Here is an 8,511-nt window from a genome sequence, read left to right as displayed (position 1 = left end):
ACCAGCTCTTTATTGCTCCACTCTGTGCCCCTACCTTTAAGGCAGACCATGAGGGGAAGATTTCCAGCAGCATTACACTCCTGGTCAACGTGTGCTTGCACCATGTCTTTGACCAAGGGTCAGCAAACCACTCGTCTTCAACATTTTGTGGCCCCTAATTTTTAGGCCATTTCCTGTGGGGCAGGTTTCCAGTATTGCCATGGTTCTGGTCCACTCGTGTTTATGCCAAACCCTTGGCGAAGGGTAAGCACCAATTTTAACAGATCTTTGCTGCTTAACTGTGTGACCCATAACTATAAGGCAATTTATGTGGGGATGGTTTGCAGTATTGAAATGTTCTGGCCTACCCTCTCTGACATCTTTTTCTCCACCTGTGGTGTTCCCCAGGGATCTAATCTCTCTCCCTGGCTGTTAAACCAGTATCTGTCACTCCTTGCCCACCGCATCGCCGCCCTCTGCCCCAACTTTCTGTGCTATGGGGACGATACCCAGCTCATTTTCAGGCTGCCCTCGGCCTCCTCCTCTCCTCACCTCATCTCTGACTGTCTGTCTGCTATCCAGGAATGGTGTGCCGCCAATGACCTCTGCCTTAATGCCAGTAAGACTGAGATTCTACTCATCGGCACACCCACTCCCACCTTCCCTGCAGCTCTCTGGCCAGCCTCTCTTGGCCCTCTTCCTGCTCCTACCTGCAAGGCAAAAAACCTCGGGGTCATCTTCGACTCCACACTCTCCTTCTCTCCTCATATATCTGATGTCTCTAAGAAGTCATATTACCAGCTGCACCTCCTCAGAGGTATTCTTCCCTTCCTCTCCTTCCCCCAGAAGCTCACTGTCTCCCGAGCCCTGGTTCTCTCGAAGCTGGACTACTGTAAAAGCCTCTATCTTAATCTGCCTGCCTCCACTCTCCGCCCTCTGTAACTCATCCAGAACAGAACTGCGAGACTTGTCCTTGGCCTCAAGCCCAGGGACCGTATCTCTGCAGGACTGAAATCTCTACACTGGCTCCCAGTGGCTGCGAGGATTAAGTTCAAAACCCTCTGCATTGTCCACAAGGCCTTCTGGGGCCTGGGGCCTAAATACCTTCAACTCTCTCTTCCTAAATATCTTCCTTCCCGAGCCCTTCGCTCATCCGTCTCCAACTCCCTGAGGGTCAGCCGCTTCTCGAAGCAACAAGCTGGGGGTAGATCTCTCTCCGCGGCAGGGGCCTGCCTCTGGAACAGCCTTTCTGCCTCCCTGAAACTTGAGAAGAACCATCTCTGGTTCCGGAAGCACCTCAAAACCTTCCTCTTTGCTTCTGTTTTCTCTCTCCCTCTCCCCTGCTAAATTCTTCACTGAAACTGCACTGAATCTGCAACTGGGCCACCCTCACCGACCTCGGTCCTGGGCCCAGCCACACTCCACTTGCACTGCCTCCCTGGCAACCCCTGCACTGCGGGACTGTCTCTGTATCCCTACAGCCCCCCCTTCCCAGCACTTGTCTGCACTTACCTTGCACTTGCCACCAGCTGGCCCTATTTATTTATTTTGTATTCTACTTACTTTGTACTGAACTTCCATCCTCCCCTTCCCCTTGCACTTTTTCCCTTCCCCCTACCCCTGCACTTGCGCGGTCTGAATGACACCTGGCCTAGTAGGATCGTTGTCTGTCTTCCCCTTGTTCCCCCCTCCCTGCCTCGTCGCGCCTTGAAACACTTGTGTATAGGCACGTTACAAATGCCATATAATATCATATCATACCCGTATTTACCGTATTTAACGGCGTGCACCATATGCCTGATCCATTGAAATTCACCTTGCCCTCTACCCTTAATCGTATGTGTAGGTATGATTTTCTAACCCTTAGTCTTAAACTCTGAGCTTCTGGAATAAACACCTTGAAGTTGGCCCTGACAGCTAGAGACTGTAATTCTCTGACTGTCCATTTTACTTTTTGTTTCAAGCACCTGATTGCCTCAAGTAGGTCTTTTATTTTTCCCTTTAGGAAACCTGTATCCTCCTAAGTTAGTGTGTAATTCTACTCCTAAAATGCGGTGACATTGGCGGGCCTGCAACCTTCTCATTGGCTGGGGGATGCCCCATCTTCTGTTGAATTTCTTGATTTTCTAGCATCTGCTTGTAGTCATCCGTGTCCTTGGTCCCCCCTGAATGAAGAGTCATACCCGTAATGGCCCATGGACTCCTCATGCATAAGTCCCTTTTAACCACAACACATTTTTCCAAAAAAGGGGGCACAGGGATTGAGCACCCCCTGGCTCGTACAGGGCCCTCAGGGCTTGCCAGGGGTGGGGGGTTTCAGGCTGTCTGACAGGGAATGGTCTTATGAGGTGCGTTTGCCCACTGATTTCTCTTTCTGGCCACGGCTGTTCAGTGTTGACCAGTCAGCTGATTTTAGCAGTTCCTTACCAGAAACTCCCAAACCTCATCAAATAACGTGATAAAGTCTATTAAAAAATGGGCATTCTGACATTTCAGAGTGTTGCAAATGGCTGCCTCTACTTTTTCCTGCATGTGTGTCCCTGCATGTGTGTCCCTGTTGATCACCCCTTGCGTTGCGTGGGATTTCCTAACACGTCATATGTACTGGAGATAGATATGATAGTGTGGGCATGGGCCTTGCTTTATTCCAGCTGGGGGATCTTTTTCAGCCTAATGGACACAACAACTCGATGCACTAACAAACTTCAGTTTTGGCTTCTTACTGTTCCAAGCCAAACTGTTGTGAGCTGTACTACTAAGCGCTGCAGCTCCAACTTCCCCAGGTGCCTGGGAGGGCATCTAACTATTGGCAGTATCACAGGCGTGGCAGTATATGTAGCCATTTCCTGAACAATTATGACACTGATTTTTATTTTTTGTACTTTTGTATTAAGCATCTGGGGGATGGTCTCGAGCCCCCTTTTGGGGTTTACAGCAACGTGCAATAACAGATCGGGCCACAGACTAGTTTACCTGGGTGGAAGCTGCGTATACATCCATGCTCTATCTGCACGCTCTTTGAGTTGGAAATGTCCATCGTGCCTGTGAAAAGCTCTGCCACTCATCGGAGAGCTGTGATTGCACCCTGAGCACATTAGCGACCTGCAGAGCCGCAGACTCTGTGCGTCTGCCTAGCTGTGACTTGGGAAGCTGGCGGTGCTTGTATGTCCGGCCTGATCTGAATCTATATCTGGCTCAGGAGAAAGCAAAAGCATCACGTTTGTGTTTCTCAAGCCTTTGAACTAACGTTACAGTGTTAGGGCGTGCCAATGATTTATCTTACACTTCCATCTCTGTGCATGTGTCTCTGGAGCCGGGATTCGGTGGGGCATGCTGTGTTTCCCACAACAACACCCAAATGTGTGTGTAACAGTGGCAGTCAGCAAATGCACAGGAGCTCCTCTAGTCTTCCTAAAAACAGCTGCCCCAAGACTCACTGTTGCTCCTGTCAGGACAGTCTAGATTGTATTGTGTTGGTGTGATATATGCACGCCACCTTGATTTGTCCACTTTTATTCACCTTAATGGTATCTCGGGTGTTCCCATAACCTCTATAAAATGCTCATCTTTCTAGTTTGCTTTTGTAAGCAGAAAAACTCAGTGCCATTTTCTATGCGATACTGCTAATCTCTTGCTGAGCACGGCTTTTCCGTCAGACAAATCTACATAATGTATGCCAGTGGTGGGGGCTCACCCACTGATCCCATGGGTGCTCCTGTCCCTCTGCATCAAACCTTATGCTTGTTCTTCCACCTATTGTGATACGCTCATCCTCGATGTGGCCGCTCTCTTCTCAGCCATGCCGGCTTTCCAAAGAAAAACTGCTTAGGATCCGCACAGAGCTAAGTTTTTTCTCTAAATTCTGCTGTCAGAGCGCAATTCGGTCTGCTGTCTTCCCAGCCATTGTGCACAGAGGTTTCACTCCTATTTCGGTGCGTGCTGGGCTCCCCGGTGCGGCAGCACTGCAGCTGTTCAGATGCTCGACATTGCTCCAAAACCACTGGATTACCCCTAGCGTCTGCTGTGTGCAAGAGCGCGGCGATTTGCAATCAAGGCCCCTGTGCTTCCCGACCCTCGTGCAGCCCCTCCTCCCCCCGTTATGTGAGCTCAGAGGTGGGGCTGAAGTCCAATTAGCTCAATGGCGTTGCACGCCATACTTTTCTGTTAGAGAGGGAAAGAAGCCTTTCCTGAAACTGCCAACTTTAAAGATTTACTGTGTTTGTGCTGAAAAATGTATCTGCACAAATGCAGCAAAGCTGCTAGTTTCAAAAAAGGCTTCCCTCACCTCTCTGCCTAGCAAAAATCAATGGACACATCAGCCCCCTCCCCACGGATGTGTGTGAACATTATATGTTCTTTCACATCTGAGGGGAAGGGTCTGATGTTCACACTTGCTTCTTGTTAGGCAAATATGTGAGGAAAGCCTTTTCTGAAACTAGCCATGCATGTTAGCTAATTGTGTATGTATGTATGCATGTGTGCAAGGAGTGTGTATGTTGTGGGGTATAATATAGCCCCTGAATGTCAGAAATAAAGAGGCCAGGCCAGTATTTAAGAGTGAAGCTGAATGGTGCCATCCATTGGAAAATGCAGGCCAGTCCAAAACACTTCTTTTTCTGACTTGAGGCCAATTGACATGCAAAGAAATGGGCCTAGTTACACTCTATTAAAATGGACAAGTGTGCAAGTGGAGAAAGACACTTTTCATGAATGAACTGACATTTTCGTAATGCTTTCTTGGAGCATCGGGGTACTCAAGTTACTTCAACTGTTATTTTAAAGAAAGACATTACACATGGACAGATTAAAAATTGCAGCAGTACACTTGGGATGAAAAGAAATAGTTGTACATTTGGAAGCTAAAAAGGAGGAATGATACCTGAGGGTGCATTCATCAGGAATAAAGAGACATCAATTCCATCATATAAAATGACAGCATGAGCAAAGAAGGGCTTATTTCGTTTGGTGTAGATTTTAATACTAGTATACAGTATGTAAAGAAAAATTGTATTTATGAACATCAGGCCTAAATGTAATCTGAAATGCAATATGTTAATGATGCAGTGCCCATGGAAAATGTTATTCCTTTAAGACCATGTAGGTAACTGGCTGCTGTTGTTTTTCTCCACTGAGCTGCTGGGTACCTGGGATTGTGGAGGCTGGGTTCACCAAGGCAACCGGCCTGTAAATTCAGTAAAAATATAAAGAAATACAAAGCTGGAGATCAAATTGTGGTGAATTACTGATAAAACAACCAAAGGACACGACCTTTAAGATCAGGTTCCCATCAGCAGGCAGTGGGCGTCTTGATGGGAGGTGAAGGGAACATGCTAGCCAATCCTGAGCGCTGGAATTATGACAAGGTTGCAGTGTCACCAGCCCTAGAAAAGGGCAGGTTTGCATCAGAACTGGGCTTTATGTGAATTATTCTGGAACAACTAGCAGAGAGGCCTCAACCCTTGCATAGAGAAGTGTAAAGAGGTCCCCCCCCCCGCTTCTTTACATTCTCATTTACACTGTGCAGTGCACATGATGAAAATTGCCTGGAAGGGATCGGTTTGCATATAAGTGCAAAAGTAAGCAGTCTCCCAATTGGCAATGTACGTTTTAAGCAAAATGATCCCCCTTGTCTTTCTGCACAGGCACAGCACTGACTACAGGAGACCAGAATGTAAGCCCAAAAGTAAGGCACATTGAATTTACACTTCCATTTTGCTCTCCAACACACTTTGGAGCTCATTTTGTAACTCTGCATAATATAGTGGCAGGGACCTATTACGTGCCGCAGAATTTCGGTCATTTGCTCGGCACAGGGGAAAGCAAAGGGCGGCGTACAAGCGTGTATGTCACCTCTTGCCCCCCCCCTTTGCACTCTGCTGTGCCAATGAAGTAATGGCAATGTTTACAATGAATCCCTACGGAGTCTGCCTGCTTTATGCTGGCACAAATAAATGGCATGCGCTGTGGGGATCACCAGCATTTGCGCCTGCATAGAAATGCATGTGGCCGCAAATACTGAAGGATTTGTATGACGGAGATGAAAGGAATGGCGGAAATGTAAGGTGCATTCCGCCCCTCCTCTACGTCAATGAAAATGGGACGCACTGCAAATTAAAGACGTAAAAGCCATATGCCCACCTCAAAATGAGCCCCTTTGTGCCCTTCCAACGTCTAGGAGTGGCACGAAGCAGAGTTTGAAGGTCTGCTATGCGTTCCTTCTCCGTCTTGTAAAAGCACCAGGTTTTAAGCCTGAATGAGATTTTCATGCAGGCCTAAAAATAACGGATTCCTGTGGAACCCTCTTTGAATTTGCAACTGCTAATGAGCTGGCAGATTCCATAGTAATCCATCAGTAAATGCTGCTTGCAAAGCGTATTTTTCAGGCGGTGCATGCTTTTTTACAAAGCAGAATATAAAAGTGAAGAGTAATGTTGTTTCTGCTCATTTTCGAGTTCCCTGTAATTTGACTGCAGGGACCTGTTATGTTTACACTGTAACGTAAGCGAGTCCCCACCTCAAAATTCGGGTCATTTGCACTGCAAGGTGCCAATGTAAAGGGCAAAAGGAGGCATACAATCGTTTATGCTGTCTTTTACCCACTACATTTTCACTCCACAGTGCAAAATGAGTAAACGCTGCCTTGCATTCTGGCATACCAGGAAACATTTACTTTTGATTTTGAGCTCTGCTTGACACTATTGCAGGGCAAGCAGTGCTTAAAATATCAATTAAACGCTCTCTGACATGCGAGCATTTCAGAAAACATTTAATTTTCATTTGTGAACACTGCTTTCCATGTGCCCATGGTAAGGAGTGTTCACAATGAAAATTAAACACTATCTGAAATGCAAGCCTGTCAGTCAGAGTTTATTTGTAATTGTAAGCTTTTTGTAACTAATTATTTGCAATTGTAAACACTACTTGCCATGCAAGCCTGGCAGGCAGCATTTACAATGCAATCCCTATGGGGTCCGCCTGGTTTATGCTTGACGCCACGGCTCATTTTCATTCATTTGTACGGCATAGCATGGCGCCCCTCCTCTACGCCACACAAATGAATGAAAATGAGCCATGGCGTCAATGAAAGCTGGCTTTTACGTCTTACATTGACGTTACGGCTCAAGGGAACATGAGCTCCAGAGTCTTCAACTTGAGAACCTTTGTGGTGGACAGTGTACCCTTTGCCAAATTAGCCTGCTCCACCCACAACCCCTAGGGTGATGCTGCACCTGGCCAGCACCATACACAACAGTGGCTCTGCAGCCCAGTGGCGGCCCTCCTGGCACTCTCTGCTTGCCCATGCCTAGCAGTGTCTGCTACTGACAGTAACAGTAAGCTGAGGCAGCTTGCACGCCTGTCAGCAGTTATGACTGGGGCCTGGTTTACTGCTCCCCGATGGCACAAAATATCATTACAAATAAATGAGACTGGTCAGGCCCACTCACATGCTGTTCTGGTGCATCCATTTTTTTAAATAAATGAACGTGGTGACACAGGATCCCTCGTGTTGGCCATAATAGAATAATGATGATCGTCTGGCTCCTCAAAAAAGTGCCTGTGCTCAGAAATATGTCCTTGGGCTGAACTCTGGCAAACAGCTGCAGAGACTCAGCAATGTGGCTCCCCCCTGGTCGAAATTCGCCCACTTTCCTTCCAGCATTATCCTTCCAACAATATGTTCTCATTTGCACTCTGCTGCTGATCCTTTTCCTTGCTATGATCAAGTTATATTGTTCACCACCAAAGGGCCTGTTATAGGTATGGCGCTATACTTGAAAACAGGTGGCATTTTAAATTCCTCCAATTTTAGAACCACAGCCTTTATGATAGTGAGTTACTCATATCATGCTGTATTTCCTAAATAATACTTATATATTACTTTTCCCAAACTGCTTTACAAATAATGTTTTATGGACAATTATTTTTAATCAACTGAAATTAGTAATCAATTGTCATCCTCAGTAGGATAAAAGGCTGATTTGGCATTGCTGAGGTTTCGAACCTGCGTCCTGCAGATCAGAAAAAGACCTCAAGAGTGAGTACCTAACCTGCACAGCTGATCCCAGCACAGCTGATCTGCCTGCCGCGCCCGCCAGCCCCTCCTCTCCTTCTTTAAAAGGAGAGGAGGCAGACCGGCAGGCGAAGCCGCAGTCTGGCGAAGGCCGTTGGAAAAGGCCGACGCCGCTCTCTGCAGCTGCGCTGCGAGGGCCTCACGCCAGGAACCCCCCCAGGAACCACAGCTGCAGCCCCCACCCCGCCGCCATTGTGATGCACGCGGCCCGGCCCGCGGTGCACATGGAGGAACAGAGCCCCTCCCACACAGCGCGACTCCGCACAGCTGATCCCAGCACAGCTGATCTGCCTGCCGCGCCCGGCAGCCCCTCCTCTCCTGCTTTAAAGGGAGAGGAGGCAGACCGGCAGGCGAAGCCGCAGTCTGGCGGAGGCCGTTGGAAAAGGCCGACGCTGCTCTCTGCAGCTCTCCGCTGCTCGACGGCGCGCAAGGCGCTATTATGCTGTCCTACACAAGGTAAG

General features: G+C 47.9%; 1 long non-coding RNA gene across 1 annotated transcript in view; it reads left to right on the top strand.

Moving 5' to 3' along the window:
• Window positions 1–8,420: 8,420 nt before the first annotated feature.
• Window positions 8,421–8,511, top strand: part of LOC138578816 (uncharacterized) — a 242,710-nt gene continuing 242,619 nt past the window's right edge. The window contains exon 1 of the long non-coding RNA XR_011303998.1: window positions 8,421–8,506. This is a non-coding gene — a long non-coding RNA (uncharacterized lncRNA). The remainder of the gene's footprint in view (window positions 8,507–8,511) is intronic.

The sequence above is a fragment of the Ambystoma mexicanum genome, chromosome 1p (genome assembly GCF_040938575.1).
Source record: "Ambystoma mexicanum isolate Mex_15411 chromosome 1p, UKY_AmexF1_1, whole genome shotgun sequence".
In the NCBI taxonomy this organism is placed as follows: Eukaryota; Metazoa; Chordata; class Amphibia; order Caudata; family Ambystomatidae; genus Ambystoma; species Ambystoma mexicanum.
This window is presented reverse-complemented; position numbering and strand designations above follow the sequence as displayed.